We start from the raw sequence: 25,534 nt of genomic DNA, 5'->3' as shown, positions 1-25,534 counted from the left end.
CTCTGCCTGTGCTGTATAAATGCAACAACAAAGCCTGATGACAGCACCTCTGTTTACAGCATGGTTGACTGAATATTTTATGTCCACTGTTGAGACCTACTACTCAGAAAAAAAAAAGATTCCCTTAAAAATATTTCAGCTCATTGACAATGCACCTGGTTACTCAAGAGCCCTGATGGAGATGTACAAAGAGATTAAGTTGTTTTCATGCCTGCTAACACAACATCCATTCTGCAGCCCATGGATTAAGGAGTCATTTCAACTTTCAAGTCTTATTATTTAAGAAATACAATTTGTGGCCGGGCGCGGTGGCTCACGCTTGTAATCCCAGCACTTTGGGAGGCCGAGGCGGGCAGATCACGAGGTCAGGAGATCGAGACCACGGTGAAACCCTGTCTCTACTAAAAATACAAAAAATTAGCCAGGCGTGGTGGCGGGCGCCTGTAGTCCCAGCTACTCGGAGAGGCTGAGGCAGGAGAATGGCGTGAACCCAGGAGGCGGAGCTTGCAGTGAGCCGAGATCGCGCCACTGCACTCCAGCCTGGGCGACAGAGCGAGACTCTGTCTCAGACTATGAAAAAAAAAAAAAAAAAGAAATACAATTTGTAAGGCTATAGCTGCTACAGAGAGATCCTCCGACGGATTTGGGCAAAGCAAATTGGAAACATTCTAGAAAGGAGTCACCATTCTTGTGCCATTAAGAACATTTGTGATTCCTGGGAAGAGGTCAAAATATCAAGATTAACAGGAGTTTAAAAGAAGTTGATTTTAACCCTCAAGGATGCCTTTGAAGTGTTAAAGACTTCAGTGGGGGAAGTCACTGCAGATGTTTTGAAAATAGCAAAAGAACTAGAATTAGGAGTGGAACGCAGACAAGTGACTGAATTGCTGCAATCATGCCTGGGCTGGAGGGGCAAAAGGAAAAGTGGTATTTCCCAAGCCAAGTTCGGATGCCACTCTGCAGAAGCTGGAACCACGAAGACATAGCCACTACCTAAGAAGCCACCTGGGACAGAGAGGAGAGGGAGACAAACCCTGGCTTTTTCCTTGTCTTCCCAGTCTCCTGTCAGTGGTCCCCAGCAGCTGCTCTCTGCTGGAAGCCAGTGCTCCTGCAGGATAGAACTAAGTGTTGGGGGGCAGAGAGTGGGTCTAGGGGCAACCAGGCCCAGGAGGAGCAAAGGCAGTCAGCAAAGGCTTCTCTGAGGTGGGGACATTTAACTCAGCTCTGAAGGATGAGGAGGCATCAGGCAGGTTAGACACCAGGGGAGAGCATTCCAGGCATAGGTAACGGCTAGCAGTGTGAAGGCTCGGAGGCGGGAAAAAGTCTAGCATCAGGAGGAACAGAAAGGAGTGTAGTGGGTGGAAGAAGGTAGGTGGGAATTTCCTAGGCTCCAAAACTGATGTATGCTACATGTCAAATGTTGTCCTGATATTCCAGATGTGAAAGTGGAGGGGCAGATTATGGCTTCCAGAACCCAAAGAACCCTTCTGATAAGATGACCTTAATCGCAGATCTGATCTAGACCAAGCTGGACGCTTGGAGACCGAAAGGCTTTCTGTGTCTTACCAGCCTCTGTTTCCTAGCACCTGCACAAGCTGGAAAGCTGCTTCTGGCCCATTTCCTAGTCTGTGCAGCTGTATCCACCACCCTGCCCCTCCCTCCCTGATATGGTTTGGATGTTTTGCCACCTCCAAATCTCATGTTGAAATGTGACCTCCAATGTTGGAGGTGAGGCCTAGTGGGAGGTGTTTGTGTCATGCGGGTGCACCCCTCATAAATGTCGTGGTGCTGTCCTTGAAGTAATGAGTGAGTTCTCACTCTGTGAGTCCATACGAGATCTGGTTGTTTAGAGGAGCCTGGTGCCCCCTCCTCTGTCTTGCTCCCTCTCTTGCCATGTGATGCCAGCTTCCCCTTTGCCTTCAGCCATGAGTGGAAGCTTCCTGAGTCCTCACCAGAAGCAGATGTTGGCACCATGCTTCTTGTACAGCTTGCAGAACCATAAGCCAAATAAACCTCTTTATAAATCACCCAGTCTCAGGTATTCCTTTGTAGCAACGCAAAACAAACTAATACACTTCCCCTCCAAAGCTTCGGAGGCTTCACTCTTGTATCACCTGGAAAGATGCTCAAACTCTACTTCCTTTTGTTTGTCAGAGTCAGGTTCCAAGGTGAACCAGCTCAACTGCTGAGGCCTCAAAACACACAGGAAATAAAAGGAGAAGAAGAAAACCAAAGAATAAAACTGTTTTATCAAAACTCAGTATGTGATTGGAAATAACGCTTTGATAAGTCACTTGGAGAGAGGTGATGCTCAGGTACTAATTTCTCATGGTCCCCCTGGCTTTAGGAGAGGATGGATCCGGTAATCTGCAGGGCTTTTGCTTTGCTGAAGAAATCCTGCATGTCTGGGCAGAGAAACCTTGCTGAGGACAGAAAAGACAGGTCCAGTGCTGTTAGCACAGGCCCAGCCATCTACCCTCCCTCTACATACCACCATCTGAGTAAATGTTGAATAAATACTTCAGGAATAACTATTCATTGCTGGGACAACTGGGTTTCCACATGTGAAAGAATGAATCTGGACTCCTACCTCACACCATATGCAAAAGGTAACTCAAAAGGAACCAAGACCTAAATGTAAGAGCTAAAAGCATAAAACTCTTAGAAGACAGCATAAGAGTATGTCATTATGACTTTGGGTTAGGCAGGGGTTTCTTAGATATGGTTTCTTATTTATTTATTTATTTATTTATTTATTTATTTATTTATTTATTTATTGGAGATGGTGTCTCACTCTGCCTCCAGGCAGGAGTACAATGGCTCAATCTCGGCTCACTGCAACCTCTGATTCCCTGGTTCAAGCGATTCTCCTGCCTCAGCCTCCTGAGTAGCTGGGATTACAGGCACACACCATCACATCCAACTAATTTTTGTATTTTTGGTAGAGATGGAGTTTCACCATGTTGTCCAGGATGGTCTCGATCTCCTGACCTTGTGATCTACCTGACTCAGCCTCCCAAAGTGCTGGGATTACAGGTGTGAGCCACCGCTCCTGGCCGTGCTTCTCCCATTTTCTATGTAGAAAACATATACATACTGTGCCTCATGGAACCCACCACAGGACGCATTCTGGGTTTGTTCTGAGTCTGTGTTCCCAGGCTATAATCCTCAAACTTGTCTCAGAATAAAGTTAACTTTGATTTAAGTTTATAGTGCCTATTCTTTCACTTTTTGGGTCAACAGATAGCATACTCGGCGGAATTCCAGCAGGATCCGCAGACACCCAGAACTCATTCTTGGCACTTGGTGCTTGGTATCAGCACGAACTCATTGTGTTCAAATGGACTCTGGGGGAGCCACTGAGTGCACGGCGTGAGTTACCTGTAATCCGGAGCTTGCTCTCTTCTGTAGAGGTCCAGATCCACTTTATTCTGAGCTGTTTCCAGGACCGCCAAAAGGAGAAGTAAAGTCTGAGTTTGCTAGATTCTTCGTATGATTGTTATTGCTTGTTGTTCTCAACTGCTAGAAAGGAAGGAAAAGGTCATCCAAGCATTGCCATGGTTAGAGCGGTGGTTTCTTCCATCAGCTGAGTGTTTCTCTTTTTAAAAGGTTTTTTTGGGCCCGGTGGCTCACGCCTGTAATCCCAGCACTTTGGAGGCTGAGGCGGGCGGATCACGAGGTCAGGAGATCCAGACCATCCTGGCTAACACGGTGAAACCCCATCTCTGCTAAAAATACAAAAAATTAGCCTGGCGAGGGAGGCTGAGGCAGGAGAATGGCGTGAACCCGGGAGGCGGAGCTTGCAGTGAGCTGAGATCGCGCCACTGCACTCCAGCCTGGGCGACAAAAAAGCTTTTTTGTCTGCAGCAACCCTTTACCTTCTATATGAGGGCAATTGAGATAGAATTGCTCCCTCCAGCCCAAATCTCAGGTATTCTTAGGTGACTAAGAACCTTGTGGAGGTGTTGGAGGAGATTCCTCATGGCTCGCAGCAGTCCCAAAGGGCGTCACCATCAACACTCATATTGCAATATTTCCTCTAGGAACCTCTCATAAAGGTTAGTCACCTAGTGCTCGGAATAGCAGCTGCTTCAGCAGCAGAGCTTCTCCTGAGACATGCCAAGAGAGCAGACCACCTCGGGGGTAAGAGCCCGAGGAGTGAAGCTCATATGCAACACCCTTTTATTTTTGAGACAGGGTCTCACTCTGTCACTCAGGCTGGAGTGCAGTGGTGTGATCATGGCTCACTGCAGCCTCAACCACCTGGGCCCAAGTGATCCTCCCACCTCAGCCTCCTGAGTAGCTGGAACTACAGGCACACACCACCATGCCCGGCTCATTTCTTTTTTCCTTTTTGTAGAGATAGAGTCTCACTACTTGTATGTCTTCTTTCAGATTGGCCTTGAACTCCTGGGCTCAAGCACTTCTACCGACTCAGCCTCACGATGTGCTGGGATTACAGACATGAACCACTGCACCCCAGCCCGCAGCACACTTTTGACCCTGAATACAACCTTAGTTTGCTGCAGACAAGGGAGAAGTGGGGAGAAACAAGGAAAACAAGACATCTAAAGTTGACAGGGTCACCACCTTCCAAGACACCAGTTGGATTTATAATTAAAAGTTATGGTGCCTTATTTTGTAAATTTCTGACTCATTAGACCAACATCACTGAAAATGAAATTAGCTTAACTTGGCCGAAATGGGGCTCATTCAAGATTCCGAAATTGGTTTATTTATATGCACAGTTGGAAGGAGTCAGCTCAAAAATTAAACAGAAAGCATGAGATAGTTATTTCAAATGGTATTTAGATGCTTCTAAAAGAGGGAAAGATAAAATTGCTTCCTCTCAGGAGGTGAACCACAAGATCTTGGAAACTGTTTCTGGACTGGAAACATTGTCTGAAGTCTCTACCGTCTCACGTCCTCCACCTACCACTCCTTCTACTGCCTCAGAACCCTTGTACCCTTTGCTTTCAGAACTGCTTTGCCCAGATCTTCCTTTACTCCTTTCTCCATCACCCACAGAAGTTTTTTTGTGGTTTTTTTTTTTTGAGACAGAGTCTTGCTGTCTCCCAGGCTGAAGTGCAGTGGCGCGATCTCGGCTCACTGCAAGCTCTGCCTCCTGGTTTCACACCATTCTCCTGCCTCAGCCTCCCAAGTAGCCGGGACTACAGGCGCCCGCCACCACACCTGGCTAATTTTTTGTATTTTTAGTAGAGACGGGGTTTCGCCATGTTAGCCAGGATGGTCTCGATCACCTGACCTCGTGATCCGCCCGCCTCAGCCTCCCAAACTGCTGCGATTACAGGCGTGAGCCACCGCGCCTGGCCCACCCACAGAAGTTTTGACAGCATCTTTTTAAAATAAAAAGCCTAACCCAAGGGGAGAATCTTTAGTGGCTTATGCTCCTGGACCAAGGCAGAACTTACAGCTCTTACTAAGACGTTTCCAGACCCTACCCAGGATCCTATAGGTTTCACTAAATGGTTTAGTCTAAATTGTAAGAACTTGTGAACCTGGCTATTCAGATGTGTATCAGCTGGTTCACATGTTAGTATCTGAAAAAAAAAAAAAAAAGTGAAGGAATCATTATCAAAGACTGACTGGAAAGATTCATTAAGCAATTTTCATAAAGAAAAAGCCAAAGACCAAGAGAGAACTCGGGAACTAGCAAATCGTTTAGCACAAGTAATTTCCCAGATATTTCCTAAGACCACTGCCTCGTCTAAAGACCAGCGATGTAAACAAGGAGCAAATGAGACTGTGCTGGACTATTTTGAAATATCTGAGAGGGATTTTAAATAATATTTGCGAATAAAGTCTAAGAGATTATCGGAATGATTCTTTATTAAATTCAATCTTCTTTCATGGACTCAATGAGCAATTGGCCAAAGTGGTCAAATTGCACCAAATAAATTGGCATTCTGTGCACACTTCAGAACTAGTGAATCTTGCTGATAAACTTGGCCAGAGTTATACAGCAGAAGAAAGATTAAAAAGCCACTAACATCATGAATTTACAGCCTCAACAATGTACTGGTCAATTTATCTGACCTAAACAGAAGTCTCCCTTTCAAAAGGGAGTCCAATAAACATCTAAAGATGTCTATTATTATTGCAAGAAAATAATACATCTAAAGAAAAATTGCAGAAAGTTGAAATGGGTACAGAAACAGAAAGAAAAAGAGAAAGGAGAAGAGGAATGAGGGATTCTAAGGAGATAAAGAGGGCCTTCCCCTGTCTTTTAAGCAACACTCTAGGGGAAGTGGAACTATATGTAAATGGAGAAAAAACGAAGGCATTAGTTGACACAGGATCTATCCTTTCTGTTCTCAACCCTACCTTTTTAAAGAGCCCTCTTCCTCGGAGTAATCAAATTGTTCAAATGATAGGGTTGATTAGATAATCAACCAATGACTATATACAAATAAAAACTTTTCCCTTTCCAATTAGGTCATTTAGATGGACATTCTTTTCTTTTGGTGCCCTTTGCACCAGTACATCTTATAGGAAGAGATTTTCTGGAGCTTTATAATGTTCATATTTCCTTCTCAAAAAGAGGAGAAGTGAGCCGAGATCACGCCACTGCGCTCCAGCCTGGGCGACAGCGAGAGTCCATCTCAAAAAAAAAAAAAAAAGAAAATGGCTGAAAGGGCATTGACTGAAAATGATAAATTAGGAAGTTTAGATCAAATGATCATCAAAATTCAATAAAGTAGTAAGACAAAAAAGAACTTGATGCTTTATTATGCCAAATCCCTGGTTGTTTATGGTCCCAGTTGTCTACTGACATGGGAAAAATTTAACAGCCACTCCAATATGGATACAGGTGGATTCAAATAAGCCACTTCCCCATATTAAATCATATTCATTAAAACAGGAAGCAATGATAGGAATAAAACAAATAATCAAAGATTTCATTGATTAAAAAAATGATTATTCCTTGCACCAGTCCTTATAATACTCCCATCCTTCTAGTACCAAAACCTAATGGGAAAGGATGGAGATTCATACAAGATTTGAGAGCCATTAAAAATATTGTCATCCCTTGTCACCCAGTAGTTCCAAACCCCTACACTCTTTTATCTAATATACACATGAGCAGTAAATATTTCACTGCAATTGATTTATGCAGTGCTTTTTAAAATATCAGTTGATCCTGACAGTCAATACTTGTTTGCCTTTACCTGGGACACCAGTCCATCTTGACTGTTATGCCTCAAGGTGATACTGAAAGCCCAACTTATTTTCCACAAATGTTAAGGGCTGGCCTGGTTAAGCTAAATGTTTAAGGACATTCCACTCTACTACAGTATGTGGATAATCTCTTGTTGTGCTCCTTTAGTCTGCATGATTGTAAAAACAACTCCCTTTACTTGCTAGAACAATTAGCAAACAGAGAACACAAGGTGTGTACAGAAAAACTCTAATTTTGCTTAATGGAAGTAAAACATTTGGGACATTTAATTTCTAAAGAGGGACAACATATAAATCTGGATTGAGTTACTGGAATTCTTGCATACCTCACTCCAAAAACTAAAAGGTAGCTCCGGGATTCTTAAGCTTAACTGGCTACTGCTGTAGGTGGATCCCCAATTTTTCTCTCATGGCACAGCCTTTATATACATCATTAAAAGAAGACCAACTTGATTCTATACAGTGGACATCAGAAGGACACATAGCAATTCAAGAAATAAAGGAAAATTTTACAAGGGCCCCTGCTTTGGGCCATCTAAATTATCAGCTGTCATTTTACCTTTTTTTTATAAAAAATATGATAGCACCCTGGGTATTCTGACCCAAAAACACAAGATATTCTATCTTGTCTATCTGACAAGATAGACCTATTGACCATTATAGTCAGCAGTGACACACCATAGCGCATGTGCTGCCCCCTTGTCTGAGGTCTATTTCTGTAGCCGCAAGCTCTTTAAGGCCACTCAGGCAACTGTAATGTATGCTCATTTGACTGTATATGTACCTCATTCTGTAGAAACTCTTTTAAATTCACAAATATATGCAACACTTTTCTGTTAACAGGTTAGCTTCGTATAAAGTACTTTCACTCTCTGCTGCACATACTAGCCTCCCTTACTGTAATACTCTTAATCCCACATTACTTCCTGAAACAACTGATGAGATGCCTCATGACTGTATTTTACTAACAGAATAGCTTTTGATGCCCAGACAGGATTTACAGGAGACACTGCTGTAAAATGCTGATGTTATCTGGTTCACAGATGGATCTTATCTAAAGGATGAATTTGGAAAATAATGAGCAGGCTAGGCCATTGTGTCTCTTGTGGACATTACAGAGAGCAATCCCTTGCCTAAAGTAGAATCAGCACAGTTAGCTGAGTTAATAGGGCTCGCCAGAGCTTGTCAAATGGTCAAAAATCAAATGGCTAATGTTTACGTTGATCGCTATTCTGCTTTGGGTGTAGCTCATGATTTTGGAATGTTGTGGAAATAGCAACCTCCTCCAGACGCCCTATTATCGTGGCTCTCAAGTTTCTGATCATTTAGAAGCCATCCAATTAACAACAACAAAAATAATGGACTATTATCAAGCCCATCTATAACAGCCCTGGACATTTCCAACTTCATTCTCCAAAGAGTAAAGGAAATCATTTTGCTGATTCAACAGCAGAAAAGTCTGCATTAACACTGATATCAAATAAAACTAGAGAGGTGGCTATATTTAAAATGCACTCCATTGAAAAGGAACTCCAAGGGGCTCAAGAAAAGGCTTCAGAGAGGGAAAAGCAGATATGGCTAACAAAAATGGGGGTGCTTTTTCTCCACTTGCAAATTATGTTATGGACCCAACGACAGACCAGTTTTGCCTTTGGGATTTCAATTTTCTATGTCAAAACATATCTATGAGCTCACTCACTGGAGGCCTGAAAAAATCATTGCCTGGTGAAAACAATTATTATTGGGAATTCTCACCCACAATAGCTCATAGACTTTATGCTAAATGTCCAAGTTGTCCTAAACCTAATCCAAGAAAGTGTCTTCATAGATTTCAAGGGCATTTCCCTTTGCCCACTGGACGTTTCAATACATGGCAAATGAATTTTATCCAATTACCTCCAGCCCAGGGTTATAAATATGTGCTGGTTATGATTTGTATGTTCACTCATCAGATTGAAGCATTTGCTTGCAGAAAAGTCATGGCACAAGCAGTAGAAAAATATGGGTTGCAGTGGGTAATTCCCTCTTGGGGAATTCCTTCCAAATTACATCGCAATAGGGGACTCATTTTACTGGAGAGATCGTCCACTCCATTTGTAAAATCTGGCTCATTTTCCAACATTTTCATTTTGCATACCATCCACAGTCTTCTGAATTGGTGGAATGGAGAAACAAAATAATAATAATCCAGCTGGCAAAATTAATGAAAGCTTTTCATATTATGTGGCCCAAGGCTTTTCCACTGATTTCACTCAACCTAAGAGCAACTTCTTTTAGAAAACATCAATTATCTCATAAGATAATTACATGGTGACCTATGAAATTGGATGGTGGTTTATATAAACCAACTTTACTGAAAGGAGATATACTCCATTATTGTCAAGGCTTAACTAAATGTCTTTTCAAAAAAAGATCAATAAAACTTAACAGTGTGCTCCCAGAAGATGAAGATCTCAAATACCACAATCTCCAGCCAGGTGACTCTGTTTACTGAAAAAGACATCAACTAAAAGTCTCGCTTCAACCTCATTGGAAAGGAGCTTATCAGGTATTGTTGACTAATCACTGTGAAGCTAAACTTGAAGGAGTTGACTCCTGGATTCACATTTCTCAGTTAAGAAAAACTCCAACACTTAAATGGACTTCCAAGTCCATCAGAGACCTCCAATTAAAGTTCTCTAAGATTTCTGACTCCTCCAAAGGTGGGAAGGAGACAACATCTGAGTAGACAGTATTTCCCAAGATACCAGACCAGGTCTGTATTCACGATGATTTTCTTTTGCATATACATTTTGTTTTTGCATTTTCCTGTCATGATGATGAGTATCTAGTAACATCCTCTCCTTTGTTTGATCCCCATTTCTCTTATTGGGAAATCACTCATCTAACTTATATGGAAGTAGAACAAACCTTTCTTTTTCAATATCAGGAGGATATTGGAACTCTGATGTTGACTTCTTGGAATCAGTTCGATGTTCCTATAGCCTATGGCACCTTCTTTCAGGCATAATATACTATTAGGAACCCTATTTAAAGAAATACATCCAGAAAATTCTTCTCAATTCGATGCCTGCTTGGACAGTTTTTAATACTTTACTAATAGCTCACTGTATGACTGTGAATCTAGATGATCAATTACTACCCAAAGTCCTTGAGATAATTGAAAACAGCTGCAGCTTTTGTGCCTTGCCACAGTGTCTGTTGCCCTAGAGGTCAGAGGCTTTGTTTTTGTGGCTGTAGGTCTATGAAACATTCTAATGAAACTGGGAATCATACAATGGGAATTACTCGGTGATATGGTTTGGCCTGTGTCCCCACCCAAATCTCATCTTGAACTGTAATCCCCACCTGTGGAGGGAGGGACCTGATGGGAGGTGATTGGATCATGGGGGTGGTTTCCCCATGTTGTTCTCATGATAGTGAGGGAGTTCTCAAGATTGCTAATGGGTTTAAGTATGGCACTTCCTCACTCTTTCTCTCTCTGTCTCTCCTACCACCATGTAAGATGTGCCTTGCTTCCCCTTTCGCTTCTGTCATGATTGTAAGTCTCCTGAGGCCTCTGCAGTCATGTGGAACCATGAGTCAATTAAACCTTTTTTCTTTATAAGTTACCCAGTCTCAGGTATTCTTTATAGCAGTGTGGAAATGGTATTCTCCAGTGGTATCCTCGTCTAGTTGGTGGATAAGAATACCGCCAGAGGATAATTTGGGGATTCAACCAGGGAGAATGTGAAAAACCTTATGGTATACCCAAACTAAACTACATCTAGAGGTAACTGCTACATATCTCACCCTAACTTGGAACACTAAACATATTTGGTTTCACAATCTGTACCTAAATTGCACTTCTGCTATAATTGTTCAATGGCAACAACATATTTGGTGGATAAAATGGCACTGGCCAACTAAGGTAAAAAGAAACTTAGGTGCAACAGGGGAATGACTTGTGATATTAGGACAAGTTAAAAATGTATTTTATGAAAAAAGACATTCAAAAGAAAAGTTGATACTTACCAATCAAAATAGATTAGAAGAAATACTCTTTCATGAGGAAAGTAAGGATCAGGAAGCTGCATGGAAAGATAATGACAGTGTTGCTAAGTGGATAAGTCAAACTGCTCAACTAATGAGGCACCACACCAAAACCTAGCGATGAGAAAGAGCATGCATCCAAACTCAGCAAGGTTTATTGACCATGCTAATCCAAATGGAAGCAAAAGCCTCTAAAATATGGCCAACCATTTTGGATACGGAAGCATGAGGTGTGCATTTATGGAAAAAGCAAATCCTCTTCTTCCTGGAAAATTACTACCAGGGTGTGTAGCCAAATTTGCTGCACTCTACAGCTTTAGCACCAGATATGGTTTGGCTGTGTCCCCTCCCAAATCTCATCCTGAATTGTAATTCCCATAATCCTCACAGGTCCTGAGATGGAGCTGGTGAGAGGTAATTGAATCACGGGGGTAGGGTTCCCCCATACTGTTCTTGTGATAGTGAATAAGTCTCATGAGATCTGATGGTTTTATAAATGGGAGTTCCCCTGCACAAGCCCTCTTGCCTGCCACCATGTAAGACGTCACTTTGCTCTTCTTTGTCTTCCACCATGATTATGAGGTCTCCCCAGCCATGTGGAACTGTGAGTCCATTAAACCACTTTTTCTTTATAAATTACCCAGTCTTGGGTATGTCTTTATTAGCAACATGAGAACAGACTAATACAGCACCCCATATATGTAGTCACCAGACATATTACATAGTAGTTAGTAGGAATAGGGATTATTTTAACAATACCTACATTCTCCCAATGGGCAGTTGATGGACCATATTAAATAATAATACTTGGAATCCAATCAGTTCTAGATTGTAAACACATTCAAGGAGACTAGTACTGTCCCTGTTAGATTTGGAATCCTGAAATCATGGAAACATGACCTCTAATTTCTACCCCTGTTCAAAATAATATATGGAGCCCAGGCGACATAATAAGACCTCGTCTCTAAAAAAAAAAAAAACAAAAAAAATAGCTGGGGGTGGTGGCCCATGCCTGTAGTCTCAGCTACTCGGGAAGCTGAGGTGGTAGGATCACTTGAGCCCGGGAGGTCGAGGCTGCAGTAAGCCATGAACACACCACTGCACTCCAGCCTGGGCAACAGAGCAAGACCCTGTCTCAAAAACAAAACAAAATAATATATGGTATATGGGAAAAGAATGGTTTTGTTGGGAAAGGAAAAAAATGAGATTGTAACCATTCTCATTTTCACCATAGTTGGCCAGTGCTGTTTTATCCACCAAACATGTTGTTGCCATTGAACAATTATAGCAGAAATGCAAGTTAGGTACATGTTGTGAATCCAAATATGTTGGGTGTTCCAAGTTAGGGTGAGATAGGCAGCAGCAAATAAGTTTGCAACCAGACAATATTTGATTTAAATTATACTGGATCATCTGGCCGGAACACACACCCTCACTGGGGAACCTGAAGGTCTAGATCACAGGAGAAGATTCTGACCTTACCCGGGGCTAAGTCAATTTGGAAAGCTCAGCAAAATACTGGGGTAAAGGAAGCAGTGGAAAAGCCCTGTGGGCTCTCTGGGTCTCCTGGGAAGCCATTTCTGCATTATCTCACAGGGGTCCTTGGGGAGGGCTGCCAGAGGTACTAGGAAAAGACCACAGGAAGAAGGAAACCTTCAGGTGAGCTTTGTAGCAATTCCAATGAAATGCAAAGTGTCCTGGCCAGAACCTGGGGGAGGACATGAATCCGGTGGGCAGACTGCACAGGTCAGAGAGGCCCGAAAGCCCTGTTTGCTTTCGCAGCTGGGAAGCTGGTAGCCTGGGGCAAATTCTCAGTCCTGCTCGCCCACTGCCTGGAAACAGACTCAGTGCTGTTGGGGGTGGAGCATGGTGTGAGTGAGACTGGCCTTTTTGGTTGTGTGGGAGCTGAGTAAGGCCTGTGGCTGCTGGCTTTGCCCCACTTCCCTGACAACCTGCAAGACACAGCAGAGGCAGCCATAATCCTCCTGGGAACATAATTCCATTGACCTGGAAACCACACTCCCATCCCCCACAGCAGCCACAGCAAGACCCATCCAAGGAGAGTCTGAGCCCAGACATGCCTAGCCCTGCCCCTACCTGATGGTCCTTCCATACCCACCCTGGCAGTTAAAGACAAAGGGCATATACTCTTGGGAGTTCTAGGGCCCTGCCCACCACCTGACCCTCCCTACACTACCACATCTGATGCTCTCTTGAAAGTATCACCTCCTGGCAGGAGACCAAATAGCACAAAAATAGTGCATTAAACAACCAAAACTAAGGCACCTCACAGAGTCCATTTCACCCCCTGGCACCTCCACTGGAGAAGGTGCTGGTATCCACAGCTGAGAGAACTGCAGATGGTTCACATCACAGGACTCTGTGCAGACAACCCCCAGTACCAGCCTGGAGACTGGTAGACCTGCTGGGTGGCTAGATCCAAAAGAGAGATAACAATCACTACATCTCAGCTCTCAGGAAGCCACGTCCCTAGGAAAAGGGGGACTACTACATTAAGGGAACACCCCACGGGACAAAAGAATCTGAACAGCAGCCTTGAGCCCCAGATCTTCCCTCTGACATAGCCCACTCAAATGAGAAGGAACCAGAAAAACAACTCTGGTAACATGACAAAGCAAAGTTCTTTAATACCCCCCAAAAAATCACACTTGCTCACCAGCAATGGATCCAAACCAAGAAGAAATCCCTGATCTACCTGAAAAAGAATTCAGAAGGTCAGGTACTAAGCTAACCAAGGAGGCACCAGAGAAAGGTGAAGTCCAATTTAAGGAAATCAAAAACATGATACAAGAAACAAGGGGAGAAATCTTCAGTGAAATAGACAGCATAAATAAAAATCAAAACTTCAGGAAATAATAAATGCAGTTAGAGAATGCAAAATGTTCTGGAAAGTCTCAGGGATAGAATCAAACAAGCAGAAGAAAGAGCTTCAGAGCTCAAAGACAAGGTCTTCAAATTAACTCAATCCAACAGAGACAAAGAAAAAAGAATAAGAAAAAATAAACAAAGCCTCCAAGAGTTTGGGATTGTGTTAAACAACCAAACCTAAGAATAATTAGCATTTCTGAGGACGAAGAGAAATCTAGAAGTTTGAAAAACATATTTGGGGGAATAATCGAGGAAAACCCCCAGTCTTGCTAGAGACCTAGACATCCAAATACGAGAAGCTCAAAGAACACCTGGGAAATTAATCACAAAAAGATAATCGCCTAGGCATGTTATCATCAGGTTATCTAAAGTCAAGACAAAGAAAAGAATCTTAAGGGCCGTGAGGCAAAAGCGCCAGGTAACCTATAAAGGAAAACTTATCAAATTAACAGCAGATTTCTCAGCAGAAACCCTACAATCCCTATAAGGGATTGGGGGCCTATATTCAGCCTCTTAAACAAAATAATTATTGGTCAAGGATTTTGTATCTAGCAAAACTAAGCTTCATACATAAAGGAAAGATACAGTCTTTTTCAGACAAACAAATGCTGACAGAATTCACCACGACCAAGCCAGCACTACAAGAACTGCTGAAAGGAGCTCTAATTCTTGAAACAAATCCTGGAAACACATCCAAACAGAACCCTTACACATCATAAATCTCACAGGACCTATAAAACAAAAATACAATTAAAAAAAGTGTACAGGCAACAAATAGCACGATGAATGGAATAGTGCCTCACCTCACAATACTAACATTGAATGTAAATGTCCTAAACGCTCCACTTAAAGATAAAGAATTGCAGAATGGGTAAGAACTCACTAACCAACTATCTGCTGCCTTCAAGAGACTCCCCTAACGCATAAGGACTCCCAGAAACTTAAGTTTAGCTAATTAAGCCTAGCTAATTTTTTGTATTTTTAGTAGAGACAGGATTTCACCATATTGGCCAGGATGGTCTCGAACTCCTGACCTCATGATCCACCTGCCAGCCTCCCAAAGTGCTGGGATTACAGGCATAAGCCACTGCACCTGGCTCAGGTGTGTCTTTATCAGCAGCATGAAAACGAACTTATACAGTAAATTGGTACCAGTAGAGTGGGCATTGTTGAAAAGATACCTGAAAATGTGGAAGCAACTTAGGAACTGGGTAACAGGCAGATGTTGGAACAGTTTTGAGAGCTCAGAAGACAGGAAAATGTGGGAAAGTTTGGAACTTCCTAGAGACTTGTTGAATGACTTTGCCCAAAATGCTGATGGTGATATGGACAATAAAATCCAGGCTGAGATGGTCTCAGATGAAAAACTTGTTGGGAACTGGAGTAAATGTGACGTTACTAAGTTTTAGCAAAAAGTCTGGTGGTATTTTGCCCCTCCCTTAGAGATCTGTGGAACTTTGAACTTGAGAAAGATGATTTAGGGCATCTGGCAGAAGAAACTTATAAGCAGCAAAGCATTCAAGAGGTGACTTGGGTACTGTTAAAGGCATTCAGTTTTAAAAGGGAAGCAGAGCATAGAAGTTTGGAAAATTTGCAGCCTGACTATGCAATAGAAAAGAAAAATACATTTTCTGGGGAGAAATTCAAGCCGGCTGCAGAAATTTGCATAAGTAACAAGGAGCATAATGTTAATCCCCAAGACCATGGGGAAAATGTCTCCAGGCCATGTCGGAGATGGCCCCTCCCATCACAGGCCCAGAGGCCCAGGAAGGAAAAGTGGTTTCATGGGCCAGGCCCAGGGTCCCCATGCTGTGTGAAGCATAGGGACTTGGTGCCTTGTGTCCTACCTGCTCCAGCCACGGCTGAAAGGGGCTAATGTAGAGCTCAAGCTGTGGCTTCAGAGGATGGAAGCCCCCCAAGTCCTGGCAGCTTCCATGTGGTGTTGGGCCTGTGGGTACACAGAAGTCAGGAACTGAGGTTTGGGAACCTCTGCCTAGATTTCAGAAAATGTATGGAAATGCCTGGATGCCCAGGCAAAACTTTGCAGCAGGGGTGGGGCCCTCATGAAGAACCTCTACTAGGGTAGTGCCAAAGGGAAATGTGGGGTCAGAGCCCCCACACAGAGTTCCTACTGGGATGCTGCCTAGTGGAGCTGTGAGAAGAGGGCCACTGTCCTCCAGACCCCAGAATGGTACATCCACCAACAGCTTACAGTATGTGCCTGGAAAAGCTGCAGACACTCAATCTAGCCCATGAAAGCAGCTGGGAGGGAGGTTGTAACCGACAAAGCCACAGGGGTGGAGCTGCCCAAGATGATGGGAACCCATCTGTTGCATCACTATGACCTGGATGTGAGACCTGAAGTCAAAGGAGATCATTTTGGAGCTTTAAAATTTGACTGGCCCACTGGATTTCAGACTTGCATGGGCCCTGTAACCCATTTGTTTTGGCCAATTTCTCCCATTTGGAGCAGTTGTATTTACCCAATACCTATACCCACATTGTATCTAGGAAGTGACTAGCTTGTTTTTGATTTTAAAGGCTCATAGGCAGAAGAGACTTGCCTTGTCTCAGATGAGACTTTGGACCATGGACTTTTGGGTTAATGCTGAAATGAGCTAAGTCTTTGGGGGACTGTTGGGAAGGCATGATTGGTTTTGAAATGTGAGGACATGAGATTTGGAGAGGCCAGAAGCAGAATGATATGGTTTGGCTGTGACCCTACCTAAATCTAAACTTGAATTGCATCTCCCAGAATTCTCACGTTTTGGGAGGGACCCCAGGGGAGGTAATCAAATCACGGGGGCTGGTCTTTCCTGTGCTATTCTCGTGAAAGTGAATAAGTCTCAGGAGATCTGATGGGTTTATCAGGGGTTTCCACTTTTGCTTCTTCCTCATTTTTTCTCTTGCCATCACCATGTAAGAAGTGCCTTTTGCCACCCCCTGTGATTCTGAGGCCTCCCCAGCCATGTGGAACTGTGTAAGTCCAATTAAACCTCTTTTTATTCCCAGTTTCAGGTGTGTCTTTATCAGCAGCATGAAAACAAACTAATGCAGCAGTGCTAAGAGAAAAGTTCATAGCCCTAAATGCCTACATCAAAAAGCCTGAAAGAGCACAAATAGACAATCTAGGGTCATACCTCAAGGAATTAGAGAAACAAGAACAAACCAAATCCAAATCGAGCAGAAGAAAGGAAATAACCAAGATCAGAGCAGAACTAAATGAAATTTAAATAACAACAACAACAAAATACAAAAGATAAATAAAACAAAAAGCTGGTTCTTTGAAAAGATACATAAAATTGATAGACCATTAGCAAGATTAACCAAGAAAAGAAGAGAAAAATCCAAATAAGCTCAATTAGAAACAAAATGGGGTACTAAAACTGACACCACAGAAATACAAAACCTCATTCAAGTTTACACACATAAACTAGAAAACCTAGCAGAGATGGATAAATTCCTGGAAAGATATAACCCTCCTAGCTTAAATCAGGAAGAACTAGATACCCTTGTTAAAGATAGTGAACTCCAAGTTTCTTTTCAAAGAATCAGTATGTTAGTATGTTCAGCTCTCTTATTCTTTATTCTCCATTTTAAAGTCTAACTTCCTGGTTCTATTGCCCCACTTGCCTCTAGTTTCAGTAAACAACTTTCCTGCCATTTCTAATCAGTAGCTCACATCCGTTCCCCTGGTCACCTGCTTTGACCTGAGTCACCCCTGTCACCTGCTCTGATCTGAACCATCCTGAGTCACCTGTTCTGTAACCGCCCTTCTCGCCAAACTTCTCACCCCGTCACTGCAGCTTGTACCCCTGCTCTCTTTAAAATAACCCATCAGAATTAGCTTAGACTGCGCAGTCCAATCCTAGCCCATAGGGGAATGACACAACAGCAGGGGCTACCCGCATCAGGAATAAGAACCGCTTCCCTTCCCTTGTTCAGGTGTGCTTTCGCCATTACTCCATCCGTGAGTCACACCCTTCTGTAGAAGTAAAAATTGCCTTGCTGAGAAAATTAAATTTATGTTCAAGTGCTATTTCTCTGCAGCACTGAGGAACAAGCATTTATTTCTGACAATCTCGTGGCCCATACGGAGAGCCATTCTCCTCTAGGGGTGGTCTCCGTTCCTCTCTCGTGAAGAGGCATGCCCCGCTGCCTTGTTGCAGTGGCCTCAAGAGTAAGGAATCTAGACTCACCTGCTGTGACAAATAAACCTGGACTCAGCAATGTCGAAAGAAACCAGCTGGCAGCCTAGGGGAAAGGATCCTCACATACCACGGTGACCAGGCAACTCTGTGCACAGACCAAGGAAGGAAATACTCAGGAGCCAGCAAAGTACTTCCTTGGTGGTCGGGACAGACCAAGGTAAGAACAGCTGCAGGGGGTGGTGGTATTCCTTCATCGGGACAGACCAAGGTAAGAAAAGCCATGGGGGAGGTGGGGCGGTGAAGTATTCCCTGGTTGGGGTATCTTAGGGGTTAAAAAGAGGCAAGACATTTCTAGTAAGGGAAATTGAGTCTCATACCAAAAATGGGAAATACCCCAAGTAAGGTAAGGGATAAAAAGGATAAACTAGCAACGATAATATTCCCCCTAATAATCCCTTCAGCCTAATGATAAAATATTAGAAGGATAATGAAAGGACCAAAAACAAGAAAAAGCAGCTGCTGTCCCAGACCCTTCTCCTATCCCTGTTGTCCCTCTCCTTATAACTCTGCCTCTTGGGAATCTTCCCAAGAGCCCACTCACGACCACCCTGAGTACCCTTCCCTAAAAGGACTTCAACACGAGATAGAGCAATGTAAAAAGGATATTCAGAACTTCCCTTTCCCCTCTTCTCAGGGGAAGAAAGAGGCATGATCCATAGAGCTGTGATGGGAGCCCAGGAACCGTGAACACCCCACCCCTCGCTCCCGGCCAAAACGTTCCTACAGCGGATCAAAAATCTCCCACCCAAGACCCCTGGTGGGACGATAACAATGCAGCCCACCAAGAAAACATGCAAGACCTTAGGGAACTGATAATAAAGGGATCAAAGAATCAGTACCCCAAACCCAGAATCTTACCCAAACACTTGATATACAGCAAGGGAAAGATGAAGGGACTATAGAATTTTTAGAGAGATTAAAGGAACAAATGAGAAAATACACTGGTCTAGGTCTTGAGGATCCCCGTGGACAGGGAATGTTAAAACTTCATTTTGTCACTAACAGTTGGCCAGATATTAACAAGAAATTACAAAAGATAGGGAACTAGAAAGACAAACCTATAGAAGAGCTTCTAAGAGAAGCCCAAAAAGTGTACGTAGGAAGAGATGAAGAAAAACAAAAGCAGAGGGCAAACATTCTGCTGTCCACCACACAACAAAGTACCCAGGGGGCAAGAACCTATAAAGAACCTAGACCCCCACTCTCCAGGCAACATAAAGGGTACAAAAGAGTAAAGCCAGGAGACTCAAAGGTAGGGAAAAAAATCTTAGAGGCGAGAGAAAGACTGACAGAGGGGACAGAGGAAGCCAGAGAGAGAGAGGGAGGGAGGAAAAGGGAGAGAAAGAGGACAAATGTTTCAAATTAAAAATAGGTCACTTTAAAAGAGAATGTCCCAAGTGGGAAAAAGAATAAAAGTCATATGTAAAAGCAAATCAGCTAATATTAACTTTCTGTTAATTCTGGAAGCAGGGACAAATCTATAAGGAAGATATTTAATGCTAAAATTAGGCTTAGGCCTCGAATTCAATCACAGAAAATTCCTCCTTTCCCTAAACTTACCACCACAGCAAAAGATGGGAACCAAGGAAAGTTACAGATTCCTCCAATTCATGTTAAATTAAAAAAAACTATTAAAAACACCTGGGGAAGTAGTAAAGCGAAAGCAATGTACCCTATTTCTTTGAAAACTAGGGTAAATTTAAAACCTATAATTGATAATTGAAGGTCGTCTTGGTGATGGGCTTCTTAAACCCTGTGTGTCTCCCTATAACACTCCAATATTGCCTGTAAAGAAGCCAGATGGGGGCTGGGCACAGTGGCTCACATCTGTAATCCCAGCACTTTTGGAGGCCAAGGCACGTGGATCACGAGGTCAGGAGATTGAGACCATCCTGGCTAATACGGTGAAACCCCGTCTCTACTAAAAATACAAAAAATGAGCCGGGCGTGGTGGCAGGTGCCTGTGATCCCAGCTACTCGGGAGGCTGAGGCAGGAGAATGGCGTGAACCTGGGAGGCGGAGCTTGCAGTGAGCTGAGATCGTGCCACTGCACTCCAGCCTGGGTGACAGAGTGAGACTCTGTCTCAAAAAAAAAAGAAGCCAGACGTGTCAGACCAGTTGGTGCAAGACCTTGGAGCTATTAATCAAATAATCCAAACTACCCACCCTGTTGTTCCCAATCCTTATACCATTACAGTCACCAGTGGTTTACAGTAATAGATGCCTCCTGGGCTTGCCCGTTAGCAGAGACAGCTGGGACCTATTTGCCTTTGAATAAGAAGACCCTCACTCTGGTTGAAAATAGCAACACTGATAGTCTTACCCCAAGGGTTTACAGAGTCTCCAAATTTATTTAGTCAAATATTAGAACAAGTCACTTAATTAGCAAAGGTAAACAGAAAATCGAGCTTGAACTGATTGAAGGCATAATATCCTTCCCTCTGCTGGAGCCTAAACAAGAACTTAAAACATTTTAGGATTAGTGGGTACTGTCATCTATGGATAGACTCTTATGCCCTAAAAACAAAACCCTTATACAAAAAGCTCATGCAAGATGGCCAAACCCCCTATTTGTCAATTACCAGAAATCCAACAGGTGGAAAGTTTAAAACATCTATTAGTGGCCGGGCACAGTGGCTCACGCCTGTAATCCCAGCACATTGGGAGGCCGAGGCGGGCAGATCATGAGGTCAGGAGATTGAGGTCATCCTGTCTAACACGATGAAACCCCATCTCTACTAAAAATACAAAAAACTAGCCGTGCGTGGTGGCGGGTGCCTGTAGTCCCAGCTACTCGGGAGGCTGAGGCAGGAGAATGGTGTGAACCCAGGAGGCAGAGCTTGCAGTGAGCCAAGATCACACTACTGCACTCCAGCCTGTGCAACAGAGCAAGACTCTGTCTCAAAAACAAAACAAAACAAAAACATCTATTAGTAACTGCCCCGTCCTAGCTTTACCCTCCTTAGGCAACCATTCCATCTTTTTGTCAGTGTAAACAAGGGCATAGCCTTAGAAATACCCAAAAGCACAGAGGCCACTGGCAACCTGTACCCTTCCTATGAAAAATCCTTAACCCAGTAACCTGTCGATGGCCCAAATGCATTCAGTCTGTAGCGGCAACTGCTTTGCTAACAGAATAAAGTAGAAAACTAACTTTTAGAGGAAACCTCATTGTGAGTACACCTCACCAGGTCAGAACTATCCTAAGTGAAAAAGCAAAAATGTAGCTTACTGACTCAAGAATCTTAAAGTATGAGGCTATTCTGTTAGAAAAAGATGATTTCACATTAACCACTGATAATTCCCTTAACCCAGCAGGTTTCCTAACAGGGGATCTAAATCTTAATTAATTACCATGCAAAGGTCTGACCAGACCTAGGAGAAACTCCCTTCAGGAAGGGACGACACTTATTTATAGATGGTTCCTCCCGGGTAATTGAGGGGAAAAGACACAATGGGTATTCAGTAATTAACAGAGAAACTCTGTAGAAATAGAGTTAGGAAAATTGCCTAATAACTGGTCTGCTCAAATGTGTGAGCTGTTTGCACTCAGCCAAGCCTTAAAGTACTTACAGAACCAGGAAGGACCATCTATACTGATTCTAAGTATGCCTTTGGAGTGACTCATACATTTGGAAACAGCTGGACTGAACGAGGTCTTATTAATAGCAAAAGCGAAGACCTGGTCCACAAGGAATTAATCACCCAAGTATTAAACAACCTTAAGTTGTCAAAAGAAATAGCTATTGTCCATGTGCCTGGACACCAGAAAAGTCTTTCTTTAATTAAAATCCCAAACTTACAAGATTTTCCACAAAAATAAAGTTTGCTGTTAGAAGTAAACGCTTATTTCTCAGTGCCGCAAAGAAAAACCAGCATTCAGACAAAAAAAAATTTCTCAGCAAGGCAGTTTTACTTTCTGCAGAAAGGGTGCTACTCATCTGCAATCTTGCCACAAAAGCACACACCAAACAAAGAAAGGCGGGAATATTTATCCCTTATTGGGTCCTTACTGCTGTGTCTTATCTCCATTGGTTGGAGCTGGACCTCATAGTCCAAGCTAAACCTGATTGGCTAACAACTTAAAACTTTCCTAAATAGGTAAAGGCAATGGAGAACAAAAAAAAAAAGAGAGAGAGAGACAGAGAGAGAGAGAGAGAGAGAGGAAGTTGCTTGCAAAGGACTTAGAGAAGTAATAACATTTCCAAATAAGAAAGGGGCATAAGCTGCGAGCTGGGACATGCCTGAGCGTGTCCAGAATAAATATCTTGGTTAAAGCACAAGGACATAGAATGTACTTATTGCCTTATATCTAACATCCACATAGGATAGGGCTTAACAAAGCTTATTAGCAAAAAGCAAGAAGGCTTTGAAGGAAGTCAGTCTTTAAAAGAAACTATTATTTCTAACATTTATTATTTATTATTTAACAAGAAGGGAAACTTTGAAGAGGAACTTCTTACTTTCCACAATTTCCCCCTCTTGATTTTATAGTTTTTCCTCTTCAAACTTTCCTTTCTTAATATGTCTTGGCTTAGTTGTTCTGCCTGAGTCTCTAAAAAAAAAAAAAGCTTCTCTGAATAAGGTGGGGTAGAGTTAAGGGAGGCTTTAGGAAGAGCCATTTTTATTAACCTTTGCACCAACTCTCGGATGCATGGTTTAACACAACACCCAAAAAGAAGGAGTATACTTATTACAGTTGCTAAAGTGGTAAGAATTGAGGCTACGGTCTCTTTCCATTGGCCGAACCACCCTTCTAGCCATTTTGAAACAGGGTTATTAATTCCAGGATTTTTAGCTAGTTCTTCAGGTAAAGCAATAAGGCCTTGTAGGGTCGTTGTTATGCTTCCATCAGGAGCAGTGTTGTTTGGGATGAAGGTACAACATTGGATTTTAATCATAACACAAATACCACCTTTTTCAACTAATATCATATCCAAAGCCATTCTGTTTTCCAGGCCATTTGGCTAGTGGACCCTAACTGTTCCACTATTCCTTTGACAGCATCTTTAGTGTAATTAATAAATTGTTGTTGATTGCAATAGATATAGTTTATCCAATCTTTGTTTTTATTAACTGTTATCCATGGGAGAATAGATTCAAACAGTTGGTGAAGATGTGGTTTTCCCAGCTTAGTGGACATCAAGAATAAGACATGAACGCCCATTTATTCTGCTGCCAAGGACTGTGGCAGGCGTGGCGTGGCAGTGTGGCGTATCAGTAGCAGCCTCCTGATAATAGCGGCTCCCTGGTGGCAGCTGTGATGCATTCTGGAGCCAGTGGTTCTCTGATTACAGCAGTTACCTTGATGGCCTAGTCCTGGGAGTTGTTCCTGAAACTTCAACTCAAAGTCTGTTTCTTCAGCCTTTGGTGAAGTCTTTACTTTTTAAACCAGTTTGAATTGGGCTTTCTGTTGGCTATACTTCAAAGCATCCTAAATGATACACAAAGCCATGAGCCAAAACACATATTTAATCATTTAACACCCTAATAACTCCTTTCTACTTAAACCAGCTAATGCGGATCATATTGTACGACACCACCATTTAACCTTCCAAAGCCACACCCTTGGATAAACTGTTGACACTCCCTTTCACCAGCTTACCTCCACTCATTTCCAATCCATCACCAAGCCCTGTTGATTGCACCTCCATCCTCTTCCTCCACCACCACTACCCTCATCCAGGCCACCATCATCTCCTCTTGGACTGCCAGTATTCTCCTACACATTCCCCTGGATCTACTCCACCACCAATCCGTCATTCACAATGCATCCAGAGTGAGCATCTCTGAAGGAAAATCTGAGGTTTGTTTAAAACTCTCCAATAACCAGAACAGAGAGCCCAGACACAGTAATACATACACGACCACCTGACTGATGACAGTTCTCCTGTGGGAGGGAAGGGATTGTCTTTTCCATAAGTAGCGCTGGGTCGATATGGAAAAATATGAACTTTGATTTCTACTTCACACTATAACAAGAAGTAATGAGATAGGTCATAATCATATCCCTAAATGTAAAAAGCGAAACAATAAAGATTCCAGAAGAAAAAGTAAAATAATATCCGACCTTGGAGAGAGGCAAAATTTTCTTAATAAGGGCAAAATAAGCATCATAAAAGAAAAGATTTAGGCCAGGTGCGGTGGCTCACGCCTGTAATCCCAGCGCTTTAGGAGGCCGAGGCAAGTAGATCACCTGCTGTCAGGAGTTCAAGATCCGCCTGGCCAACGTGGCGAAACCCTGTCTCTAGTAAAAATATAAAATGTAGCTGGACGTGGTGGCACGTGCCTATAATCTCAGCTACTTGGGAGGCTGAGGCAAGAGAACTGCTTGAACCTGGGAGGCGGAGGTTTCAGTGAGCCGAGATCGCGCCATTGCACTCCAGCCTGGGCAACAAGAGTGAAACTCCGTCTCAAAAAATAATAATAATAATAAATAATTTTAAAAACTAAAGAAAATATTTAAAAATTAGACTTTGTTGAAATTAAGAATCACTGTTTATCAGAAGACAACATTAAGAGAGTGAAAAGATAAGACAGAGACTATGAGAAGATATTTGCAAAATACATATCCACCAAGGACTCACTTCCCAGGTACCCACTACAAATCAGCAGGGAAAAAACCTCTCCTCTCAATTTAAAAGTGGGCTAAAGAGTTAAATAGGCACTTTACACACAGCAAAAAAGGATATTCAGTATTCCAGTAAGCATATGAAACAGCATCCAACATCAGTGGTCATGAAGGAGATGCAAATTAAAATCACAAGATACTTCTATATCCCTGCTTTGGACCTCAGCTCACCCCTTACGGAAGTGTGTGACATTGGCTGTCTTTCTATCATGGCCCTTGACACATTTACAACGTACACATGTTTGTGTGGCTACTGGGTTTATGTCCATCTCCTCCACCAGATCTCAGCCCCCTAATGGCAAGCGTGACATCTGCTGCTGATTCTTGTGTAAACAAGGCCAGCTATAGAATAAGTGTGTGACACACAGCTAGTAGACGAATGAATGAAGGAAGGAATGAAGGAATGAAAAAGGCACTATCATTGCCATTTTACAGGTCAGGAAACTGAGTCTCCTTTGTTTGAGAAGTTTGTCCAAAGTTCCACTACTCGCCCGTGGTTACTAATGCACTTCAGGGTTCAGATCCTGCTAGGGAGTAGATGAGTTGTCCTGCCTTGGTAACTGAAAGTTCT

General features: G+C 42.9%; 1 protein-coding gene across 1 annotated transcript in view; it reads right to left on the bottom strand.

Annotated features, from left to right (window-relative positions):
* TINAGL1 (tubulointerstitial nephritis antigen like 1) overlaps positions 1-3,471 on the bottom strand; it is a 46,519-nt gene extending 43,048 nt beyond the window's left edge. Inside the window, exon 1 of the mRNA XM_058443291.1 lies at positions 3,382-3,471. The gene's annotated coding sequence lies outside the window, so the exon portion shown is untranslated. The remainder of the gene's footprint in view (positions 1-3,381) is intronic.
* Positions 3,472-25,534: the final 22,063 nt, after the last annotated feature.

This window comes from Hylobates moloch, unplaced genomic scaffold (genome assembly GCF_009828535.3).
Source record: "Hylobates moloch isolate HMO894 unplaced genomic scaffold, HMol_V3 SCAFFOLD_8, whole genome shotgun sequence".
NCBI lineage: Eukaryota > Metazoa > Chordata > Mammalia > Primates > Hylobatidae > Hylobates > Hylobates moloch.
Note: the sequence above shows the minus strand (reverse complement) of the source record. Positions and strands in the feature narration are given on the sequence as shown.